Raw genomic sequence first — 12,320 nt, forward strand, 5'->3', positions numbered from 1 at the left:
ACAGGGACATGAGGGCACACAGCACGTTACAGGGACATGAGGGCACAGCACGTTACAGGGACATGAGGGTACACAGCACGTTACAGGGACATGAGGGTACAGCACGTTACAGGGACATGAGGGTACACAGCACGTTACAGGGACATGAGGGTACAGGACGTTACAGGGACATGAGGGTACACAGCACGTTACAGGGACATGAGGGTACAGGACGTTACAGGGACATGAGGGCACACAGCACGTTACAGGGACATGAGGGTACAGCACTTTACAGGGACATGAGGGTACAGCACGTTACAGGGACATGGTACAGCACGTTACAGGGACATGAGAGTACAGCACGTTACAGGGACATGAGGGCACAGCACGTTACAGGGACATGAGGGCACAGCACGTTACAGGGACATGAGGGTACACAGCACGTTACAGGGACATGAGGGTACAGCACGTTACAGGGACATGAGGGAACACAGCACGTTACAGGGACATGAGGGTACAGCACTTTACAGGGACATGAGGGTACACAGCACGTTACAGGGACATGAGGGTACACAGCACGTTACAGGGACATGAGGGCACACAGCACTTTACAGGGACATGAGCTACAGCACGTTACAGGGACATGAGGGCACACAGCACGTTACAGGGACATGAGGGTACACAGCACGTTACAGGGACATGAGGGTACAGCACGTTACAGGGACATGAGGGTACACAGCACGTTACAGGGACATGAGAGTACAGCACGTTACAGGGACATGAGGGCACAGCACGTTACAGGGACATGAGGGTACAGCACGTTACAGGGACATGAGGGTACAGCACTTTACAGGGACATGAGGGCACACAGCACGTTACAGGGACATGAGGGCACACAGCACGTTATAGGGACATGAGGGCACACAGCACGTTACAGTGACATGAGGGTACAGCACGTTACAGGGACATGAGGGCACAGCACTTTACAGGGACATGAGGGCACACAGCACGTTACAGTGACATGAGGGCACACAGCACGTTACAGGGACATGAGAGTACAGCACGTTACAGGGACATGAGAGTACAGCACGTTATAGGGACATGAGGGCACAGCACGTTACAGGGACATGAGGGCACAGACCTTTACAGGGACATGAGGGCACACAGCACGTTACAGGGACATGAGGGCACACAGCACGTTACAGGGACATGAGGGCACACAGCACGTTATAGGGACATGAGGGCACAGCACGTTATAGGGACATGAGGGCACACAGCACGTTACAGGGACATGAGAGTACAGCACGTTACAGGGACATGAGGGCACACAGCACGTTACAGGGACATGAGAGTACAGCACGTTATAGGGACATGAGGGCACACAGCACGTTACAGGGACATGAGGGTACAGCACGTTACAGGGACATGAGGGCACACAGCACGTTACAGGGACATGAGGGCACACAGCACGTTACAGGGACATGAGAGTACAGCACGTTACAGGGACATGAGAGTACAGCACGTTATAGGGACATGAGGGCACAGCACGTTATAGGGACATGAGGGCACAGCACGTTATAGGGACATGAGGGCACACAGCACGTTACAGGGACATGAGAGTACAGCACGTTACAGGGACATGAGGGCACACAGCACGTTACAGGGACATGAGGGTACACAGCACGTTACAGGGACATGAGGGTACAGCACGTTACAGGGACATGAGCGTACACAGCACGTTACAGGGACATGAGAGTACAGCACGTTACAGGGACATGAGGGCACAGCACGTTACAGGGACATGAGGGTACAGCACGTTACAGGGACATGAGAGTACAGCACGTTACAGGGACATGAGAGTACAGCACGTTACAGGGACATGGTACAGCACGTTACAGGGACATGAGGGTACAGCACGTTACAGGGACATGAGGGTACAGCACTTTACAGGGACATGAGGGCACACAGCACGTTACAGGGACATGAGGGCACACAGCACGTTACAGGGACATGAGGGCACACAGCACGTTATAGGGACATGAGAGTACAGCACGTTATAGGGACATGAGGGCACAGCACGTTACAGGGACATGAGGGCACAGCACTTTACAGGGACATGAGGGCACACAGCACGTTACAGGGACATGAGGGCACACAGCACGTTACAGGGACATGAGGGCACACAGCACGTTATAGGGACATGAGGGCACAGCACGTTATAGGGACATGAGGGCACACAGCACGTTACAGGGACATGAGGGCACACAGCACGTTACAGGGACATGAGAGTACAGCACGTTACAGGGACATGAGAGTACAGCACGTTATAGGGACATGAGGGCACAGCACGTTATAGGGACATGAGGGTACACAGCACGTTACAGGGACATGAGGGCACACAGCACTTTACAGGGACATGAGCTACAGCACGTTACAGGGACATGAGGGCACACAGCACGTTACAGGGACATGAGGGTACAGCACGTTACAGGGACATGAGCGTACACAGCACGTTACAGGGACATGAGAGTACAGCACGTTACAGGGACATGAGGGCACAGCACTTTACAGGGACATGAGGGTACAGCACGTTACAGGGACATGAGAGTACAGCACGTTACAGGGACATGAGGGTACAGCACGTTACAGGGACATGAGGGTACAGCACGTTACAGGGACAGGGTACAGCACGTTACAGGGACATGAGGGTACAGCACGTTACAGGGACATGAGGGTACAGCACTTTACAGGGACATGAGGGCACACAGCACGTTACAGGGACATGAGGGCACACAGCACGTTATAGGGACATGAGGGCACACAGCACGTTACAGTGACATGAGGGTACAGCACGTTACAGGGACATGAGGGCACACAGCACGTTACAGGGACATGAGGGCACAGCACTTTACAGGGACATGAGGGCACACAGCACGTTACAGGGACATGAGGGTACAGCACGTTACAGGGACATGAGGGCACACAGCACGTTACAGTGACATGAGGGCACACAGCACGTTACAGGGACATGAGAGTACAGCACGTTACAGGGACATGAGAGTACAGCACGTTATAGGGACATGAGGGCACAGCACGTTACAGGGACATGAGGGCACAGCACGTTACAGGGACATGAGGGCACACAGCACGTTACAGGGACATGAGGGCACACAGCACGTTATAGGGACATGAGGGCACAGCACGTTATAGGGACATGAGGGCACACAGCACGTTACAGGGACATGAGAGTACAGCACGTTACAGGGACATGAGGGCACACAGCACGTTACAGGGACATGAGAGTACAGCACGTTATAGGGACATGAGGGCACACAGCACGTTATAGGGACATGAGGGTACAGCACGTTACAGGGACATGAGGGCACACAGCACGTTACAGGGACATGAGGGCACACAGCACGTTACAGGGACATGAGGGCACAGCACGTTACAGGGACATGAGGGTACAGCACGTTACAGGGACATGAGGGTACACAGCACGTTACAGGGACATGAGGGTACAGCACGTTACAGGGACATGAGGGTACAGCACGTTACAGGGACATGAGCTACAGGACGTTACAGGGACATGAGGGTACACAGCACGTTACAGGGACATGAGGGTACAGCACGTTACAGGGACATGAGGGTACACAGCACGTTACAGGGACACACACACACACACACACACACACACACACACACACACACACACACGGCACTCACACACACACACATACAAACACACACATACACGCACGCACGCACGCACACACACACACACACACACGCACGCACGCACGCACGCACGCACGCGCGCGCGCACACACACACATACACACACACACACGTGACCATAATTTAACCCATTTTGCTGAGAATAAGAATTTTTTTTTTTTTTAAATGGCGTCCAACGTTTACACGAACATGTAAAACCCCCTTGGGGTATCCACTACAGATGTATACATCCATCAACGTGTGTCCAGTATTCCACCTGGCTCTGACGTGACCTCATCTTCAACTCTCCTCTGCAGCCAGTCAGGCTGGACTCGATCAATCAAACCTCACTCCACCTCCCTGTCCACTCTCCCTCCCCCCACCCGCCCACCCTCCCCACCCCCCGGCCTAACTCAATATCACCCTCCCCCATCCTCCTAACCCACACCCCTTTTAATCCCCCCCCCCAACCCCCACCCCCCTCATCCCTCTTCTAGTAACCCCCACACCCTCCGTAGTCCAATCAATTTTCTCGCGGCCTCCTTTATCTACGTTGTGAAAGGTGGGGGTTGGGTCAAGCTGTGTCAGTAGTAGTACCATAGACATAGAAGGGATAGGATACGTGTCTCATCATCTCGTTTATATTTACCCACTGCTCGACTCTTTTCGAGAGAGTCAAGCTGGCTGTGTTGTGCGATAGATATGGAATGGTAGGATAGGTTACGTATATTTAGTGCGCCACAATTCAACCGCGTGCGTGTAGGGAAAATGTATGGCTTTCACCTTTCTTATCTCGTTACCAAAGGTTCACCTGTATCGAAGACCTGTTGTGGCTGACCAACGACCAAACGCTGCTTCTGGTTTCTTACCTTCGTCTCTCTTTTTGTTTTCTCCATCTGCACAGCTGATGATGGATACTTGTTAATTGTGACACAGGCAAAATTGTTGGTGAATCTCATCACCCTGTGTTTGGGCAGTTATCGGTATTTGCCACTGACCAGTACATCAGTGGCAATAGACCGCTGGTGATCGTTCCGTGCTGACATGACTTACAGAGGCGCGTCACATGATCTGTGCTCTCGAAGTTGATTGGCTCTCCGAAATTTCGAGCAACAAAGCGATCGAGAGAGGCAGAACGTGCGAAACAGAACTGAGGCTTCTTTTTGCGATTTTTTTTTTTTTTTTTTTTTTTTTTGCTCCTTTTTGTGTGTACATGAGATGGCACTTTATTGACCAGTTTGGTTGTAGCAATGGATGCTATCAACTGAAGTAATGGAGGAAGCACATGTTTGCTGCTTTTGTTTATGTCGATTGCCTTTGGCAATGCTCGAACCTCTAGAAAAAGTTAGCTGCGCATGCGCAAGATCCAAGATGGCCGCGGAACACTCCAGCGGTCTTTTGGAACTTCCATTTCAAAACAGTTCAAGACACGTGTCCGCTCTCGAATGTCTATGGTAGTGTTAGAGATATCGGCTTTGCTGTTGTTCTTGCTTCTTCTTTTTTTTTTTTTTTTTTTTCTTTCTTTCTTTCTTTTATCTCCCCTGCTCTTGCTATAGCCCCGATGTCCCCATACACCCTCCGTGTATGTCTTCCGCAGGCAGGGCTCCCGTGAGAGGAAAGGAAGTGAAGGATCAGGACTTGAACGCGTCAGCTCCATCAGTGGTGGTCGTCAACCCCATCAGTGGTGGTCGTCAACTCCATCAGTGGTGGTCGTCAGCTCCATCAGTGGTGGTCGTCAACTCCATCAGTGGTGGTCAACTCCATCAGTGGTGGTCGTCAACTGGTGGTCGTCAACTCCATCAGTGGTGGTCGTCAACTCCATCAGTGGTGGTCGTCAACTCCATCAGTGGTGGTCGTCAACTCCATCAGTGGTGGTCAACTCCATCAGTGGTGGTCGTCAACTCCATCAGTGGTGGTCGTCAACTCTATCAGTGGTGGTCGTCAACATCAGTGGTGGTCGTCAACTCCATCAGTGGTGTTCGTCAACACCGTGCCATTGGTGATAAAATAAAAGTCTCAGTCTTTTCAAAAGTGGATTCTTTGGTTTAGATGGCTGGCTGGTTGTACAGGATCATAGGAGGTTTACGCCAACCCCCGCCTTCAATGGACGTGGCCCATTATTTATAGTGATTTCATCGGAACGGGGAAAGAGGCTGTTCTTCTTGTGCACACTATAAAAAAAGCATCCGAATGATGCACATTGCAATCTGTATGCATGCATGTGCTCGCGTGCATACAAAGTCTCTCTCTCTCTTTCACACACACACACACACACACACACACACACACATCATTGACATACATACGCAAATGCAGGAAAACGGAACACATATCCTTATCCATGTAATCTCATGGGTCATAGGAACACGTATCGTGACCCTTCACCCGCACGTTTGAGTTGTGTGATTTGTCAGCATGTCCCACTGACATGATATATTAAGTGATACTGATAGTTATCACACAACAATAAGTACTGTGCTTAGGAAGGTTTTATGGTGGCGGGTTTGGTTTCGGTTAAGTTTTTAATCAACATCACACGACGAAATCAGTGCTGAGTATTAATTTTAGGAACATTTTGTGGTTGGTGTTTTGCTTCGGTTTAATTTCTAATTAACATTACACAGAGAAATCAGTGCTTACGATATAGACGGTATAATGTTCTAAAGAATACTCACTGTACTCGGAGTTCACTCTACCAGTTGAGTTCACTTCCAGTTGTGTGCGTGTTCGTACGGCTGTGTATGTGTGTGTTTTGATTGTGCAATAACACAGAGTCAAATCTCTTGAACAGAAACATGCCAGGAGAGAGAGAGAGAGGGAGGGAGAGGGGGGAGGGAGGGAGAGGGGGGGAGCGGGAGAGAGAGAGAGGGAGAGGGGTGGGGAGAGAGAAGAGGGGACGCACAGAGAGGGAGAGAGAGAGGGGGAGAGAGAGAGAAAGAGAGGGAGAGAGAGATAGAGAGAGGGAGAGAGAGGGGGAGAGAGACACAGAGAGAGAGGGAGACGGAGGAGAGAGATAGAGACACAGGGGGAGAGAGACAGAGAGGGGGGGAGATATAGAGAGGGTGAGAGAGAGAGGGGGGGGGAAGAGAGGGGGCAGAGAGAGGGAGAGAGAGAGGGAGGGAGAGAGAAGGGGGAGAGAGGGGGAAGGGAGAGAGAGATGGAGAGAGGGAAAAGAGAGAGAGGGGGAGAGAGAGGGGAGGAGAGAGAGACAGAGAGAGAGAGAGACGCAAAGGACACTAGCATATTTCCTTCTACATCTGCCTCAAAGAATCTCTCTCTCTCTCTCTCTCTCTCTCTCTGCTTCCATGTTTATCTATTCTTACTTTCATTTCCTTACACCATCACATCACACTCATGTTCGTGTAGTATACAAAATTATCATTCACAGCGTCTCTAATGGACACTAACATAAAAAAAATAATAAACACACACACACACACACACACACACACAAAACAAACAAAAAAACCCGACGTAAAACAGACTACGACAGCAAACAACAACAATATCAACAACAATAATGATTAACATGAGGAGTAGATGATGATGATGATGATAGCAATAGCTGTAGTACTTTATGCTGCTGGTTGCCACTATACTAACACTCAGCTGCTCCTATCACCACCACCACCACCACCACCACTACCACTACTGCCAGCAACACATGAAAGACACTGTAAAACATGACCCGCCCTCGCCGCCCATTTCCAAGACAGAGCAGCGACAGCGAGCGAACATCACTTTTTTTTTTATGGCGGTAACGCCTGTGTTATCATCTTTCTCTTTCGTACCAGTCACTGCTTAAACAAATGAACATGACAGGTTACGCCAAAACATCTCCACCCAAACATGTAGCAGTGGCGGGGTTAAAAAAAAAAAAGAAAAGAAAAAAAAAAACAGAAAGAAAAAGAAACCAGTCTATCCGAGGCAAGGAAGCAGAAAACTACATGACATACAGTGACACCCACGCGCGTGTTTAATTAATTCAACACGTTTTGCAGCTGCTGCTTTTTTCCCGGAACAGGCTGAAGCCTAACAGTGCATAAGCAACAAGGAAGGTGATCCACCCATAATATCATAATTATGTCCATTTTTCTCCAGTGCAGATTTCGATTTAATTACGCGCAAGTTTTTGGGTGAATTTCGAGGTGGATGAAGATGCTTCAAGACTTCGTCTTTTCATCAGAGATAAAAGTCCACCTTCTGTGTGTGCGTGCGTGCGTGCGTGTGTAAGAGAGAGAGAAAGAGACAGACAGACAGACAGAGACAGAGAGAGAGGAGAGAGAGAGAGAGAGAGGTGTGTGGATGCGGGTGTTTTCCAGCACGGTGAAATACAAAGATAAAAGTGGGTTTTTTGTTTTTTTATTCATCTTGGTGCCTGGTTTGCACAGTGAACCTGAAGAACTCTTCACAGAACGAAACAGCTGTTCCCTTGCTTAGCCTTGCAGAACCATGGTGTCACACTCATGCTGACCTCCCCATTGCACGGATTATTACAGAGCATTCAATGGAGAAACTGCGTCTCTCATTGCCTCTTCTGTTTATCGCGTAAATCAACAATAATTCAAAGTATGAATCGGTATCACAACAGATTTTCGCACAAGTTTCATTTTCTTTTTGAAACCGAAGACAATGGCGCCTGAATCCAATATCAGCCTGCTATATAGTTTAAAAAAAATACAAATCAAATACAGTACCAAAAAAAGACAAAACATATTACTTATTAAAAAAAAAAAAAAAAAAATAAAAAGAGAGAGAGAAGAGAATGATAATATACAAATAATTGTCAGCAGAGTGGACACGCGAGACATGGCACGCGACCGTCTTCAAACATCGGTGAGGATTCACTGCACTCCCCCCACCTCTACTCCTCCCCTGCCAGTCCACTCGCTGTCCATGCCCCCCCCCCCCCCACCAGTCCACTCGCTGTCCATGCCCCCCCCCAGTCCACTTGCTGTCCATGCCCCCCCCCCCAGTCCACTTGCTGTCCATGCCCCCCCCCCCCCCCCACCAGTCCACTTGCTGTCCATGCCCCCCCCCCGCCCCCCCAACCTCTACTCCTCCCCCACCAGTCCACTCGCTGTCCATGCCCCCCCCCCCCCCCAGTCCACTTGCTGTCCATGCCCCCCCCCCCCCACCAGTCCACTTGCTGTCCATGCCCCCCCCCCCCCCCCCACACACCAGTCCACTTGCTGTACATGCCCCCCCCCCCCCCCCCCCCAGTCCACTTGCTGTCCATGCCCCCCCCGCCCCCCTCCTCCCCTGCCAGTCCACTCGGTGTCCATGCCCTCTTCTCCCTCCCCTCCCTTTCCTTTCCCCAACTGAGAGTCGATTTCCTGTACATTCCTATACATTACTCTGACTGATGTTCAGTGCAATCACACACACGCCCACAAGCTGTTGAATGCACACACACACACACACACACACACACACACACTCGTTAATGGTTTGACAATCATTTCTTTTCCGCCATAATTCATCAAAGCACCTAGTGACAAGACTGAAGAGACACAAGACACACACATGAAGAAACCAAAGCCGGGGAGAGGGACACGAGACAAAACCACAGTATTCAAGAGAACAAGAAAATTAAATAATGCATAATAACTAACCATTTTCACCGCACAGGACATCACATATTTCCATGACCCAAAAAACAAACGAGGTCCACATTCTGATACGTCTCCACGCCCTCTGACGTCAGAGCACAAGGCGTGGGAGGTAAAAGGGGTGTGGGGGTGGAGTAAGTGGGGTGTTGGGGGGGGGGGCGGGGGAGGTGGTGAGAGTAAACACACAGAGGCTCACTGCGAGGAGGGGCGTTGCTCTGTGTCGTGGTGGAGACTCGGTGGTGTGATGAGGAGTGTGAGGGTTGTCAATAGTCATCAGGGGTTGCTGCAAGGTTGTACTGCACAGGCAGTGTTTGTGGAGGCGTCTTTGTGTTGTGCGTGCATTATTGACCGTTTTTTGGAGGTTTTTTGTTTTGTTTTGTTCCCATCAACAGGGTTAGGAGGTTTACACACAATCATATTTTACATGCACACAGTGACACACACACGAAAATAAAAAACATTATTATATTCAACACAAGCATGACTGAACATTAATTCAATTACTCTTAATAATTATAATCCCTTTCACAGCCAGTCAATTAAGAGTGAAAAAAAATTCCCTTTAACAATAAACACAGAAAAGATGAGTGTCTAAGAATAGCTGGGGATTCCCCTGCAATGTGTAGAAAATATGGCTTTTCCTTCTAAAGAAAATTAAGAGCAGGTTTATGGATATCAGACCCATGAACTGGTCGCATTTCAGTGACATGGGTGCTCTACCTAGCTGATGCTGAAATGGGACACTGGTGGTGAAAGGGAGAAAACCATACAAAAGATACCTCTCATCAACAATTTGCTATCACAAATTTCACACAAAATGAAAGCAGTAAATCAACCAACCCACTTGGACATATTTTGCACATAGTGCAAATCATCACTTTCATGACTAGTGAATAAAACTACCAACATTTTGGTGGAATTTATGCTCAATGTAAATGGATATTTTCTGTATTGAATAAGTATGCATATGTGCATTAATGTGTAGGTGTGAATGCCCATACATATGTACATACATACATTTGTGAAAGCGTTTAGACAAAACACACTCATACATATTTTTCAACTTGTGGCAGAAACAGTCAGCTCTACCTCCCCTGCGCCCCCCCACCCCCCCTTCCAAAAAAACATCATTTTCACCCCCGACCCCTATAAGAGTATACAACTGGATCAGTGTGTCTGTTCAGTACCATGATGAAATCATTTCCTAATCAGACAAGCTCACAATTTCCACTCACTTTTGAGGTTTTCGTTTCTCTTAAACATTGAGCTGCTTAAATCAATTAAAGAATAATGATCACAGCTGTTTAGAACTACCAGTCAACCCAAGACACTCTCATACATGGATCAAAGCAAGGGCACTCGGCGAAAGCGTGGTGTTGATTGAGGGCTTGCATCCAGAAATAACTGTGGCAGGCTGGCGCTTGAAGCCGACTCAAGTTTTGGTTCAGGCATCTGATCTTTTCTCCACTGTACACACGTTGCTGTCGTTATTTCTCACTGTCACCTTCAGGAGGAAGATGGCAGTGTCCGTGAGGGTCTGGGTTCCGATTCCCACCCTCACCCTTTCTCCCAAGGTTGACAGGAAAAATCAAAGTGAGTGTCCAGTCGTTCGATGAGATGATAAAGTGAGGTCCAGTGTGCAGCATGCACTTGGCACACTGATTTAAAAACCCACGGCATTGAAAGAGTTGATCTCTGGCAAATTCTGCAGAAGAAATACCCTCTGATAAGTACACAAATATATACATGCATGCACTCAAGGCCTGACTATGCGTTTTGGGTTATGGTCCTGGTGAAGCATATATGGATTTTTCCAAATGCAGTGACACCTCCACGAGAAACTGAAACTGAACACTCTTCTCATGTGCAACAGATGAGACAAGTGTTTGTATGTTGGTGGTGATTCTGGTCATGGCACGCTCATGCTGATATGAACGTAAACAGAATTCATGGTATAAGGGATAATCCAAACTTGTCAGTTGCTTTGAAAAAACATCAGCATGTAAATACTTTCACAGAGAAGTACATTAGCATATTTCACTTTGAAGCAACAGCACATTCTGTCAAAAAAGCAGAAAACACAGGCAGAAGCAGACCAGCTGTATGAATAGACATATTTACTTTTTTTTTACATATTTCAATTTTTACATATTTCAAACAATACATTTCAATCATTTTGACAATGCATACCACCTGGCAATCCCAACCAGCCACACTTTGGACACACGCATTACTACAAAAACTGTTGAAACCAAAAACAAAACCAAAAAATCACATACATGGCAAGAAAACAAACCCTAACATGGGGCCATGGAAACTGGGAAGCTGAAGGGAATCGACCGGAAGAACAAAATTCATGGCAATGAGATGATACACCACAGACATTTTATCGAATTCCACCCCCATCCTCATTCATTCACACTTCCAATCACACATATCCATTCACACATTGTCATAATAGAAATGATTCGTGACTATGTGATGATACGTCAGCTGCACCACAGACATTTCAATTACACCCCCATCCTCGTATCATTCACGCTACCAGTCACACTTACCCACTCACACATTGTTATAGAAATGATACAAACCCAAAAACCAAAAAGAAATGACAACGTGACCATGCACCTATAGTGCACGCCCACAGTATGAATGTATGTGAATGCCTGAATGTGCCTTCATTTTGTGAACATGGGCGCACATTTGCCTGTATGTGTCCATGTCAGATCTGCCCAACCCAGTATTCTTGTTTCAGGAAGCAAAGTCACTGCCATCAGAAACATTACAGCAACACAAGACATACTAGTAAACAATTCAACCTCACAGACCAGCATTGGGACCAAACAATTTCTGCACCTTTTCTTTCTACAGAAGTGCACGTCACTTTGTGTGTGTGTGTGTGTTATGTGCGTGGAAGCGTGCATGTTCATTAAATGCATGAATTAGGAGTTGTTCTGTTTTTCTGTTAGTACAACACAACATTAAAATGTCAAACTGACTGTGACGAATACG

Source organism: Babylonia areolata, chromosome 22, assembly GCF_041734735.1.
Source record: "Babylonia areolata isolate BAREFJ2019XMU chromosome 22, ASM4173473v1, whole genome shotgun sequence".
In the NCBI taxonomy this organism is placed as follows: Eukaryota; Metazoa; Mollusca; class Gastropoda; order Neogastropoda; family Buccinidae; genus Babylonia; species Babylonia areolata.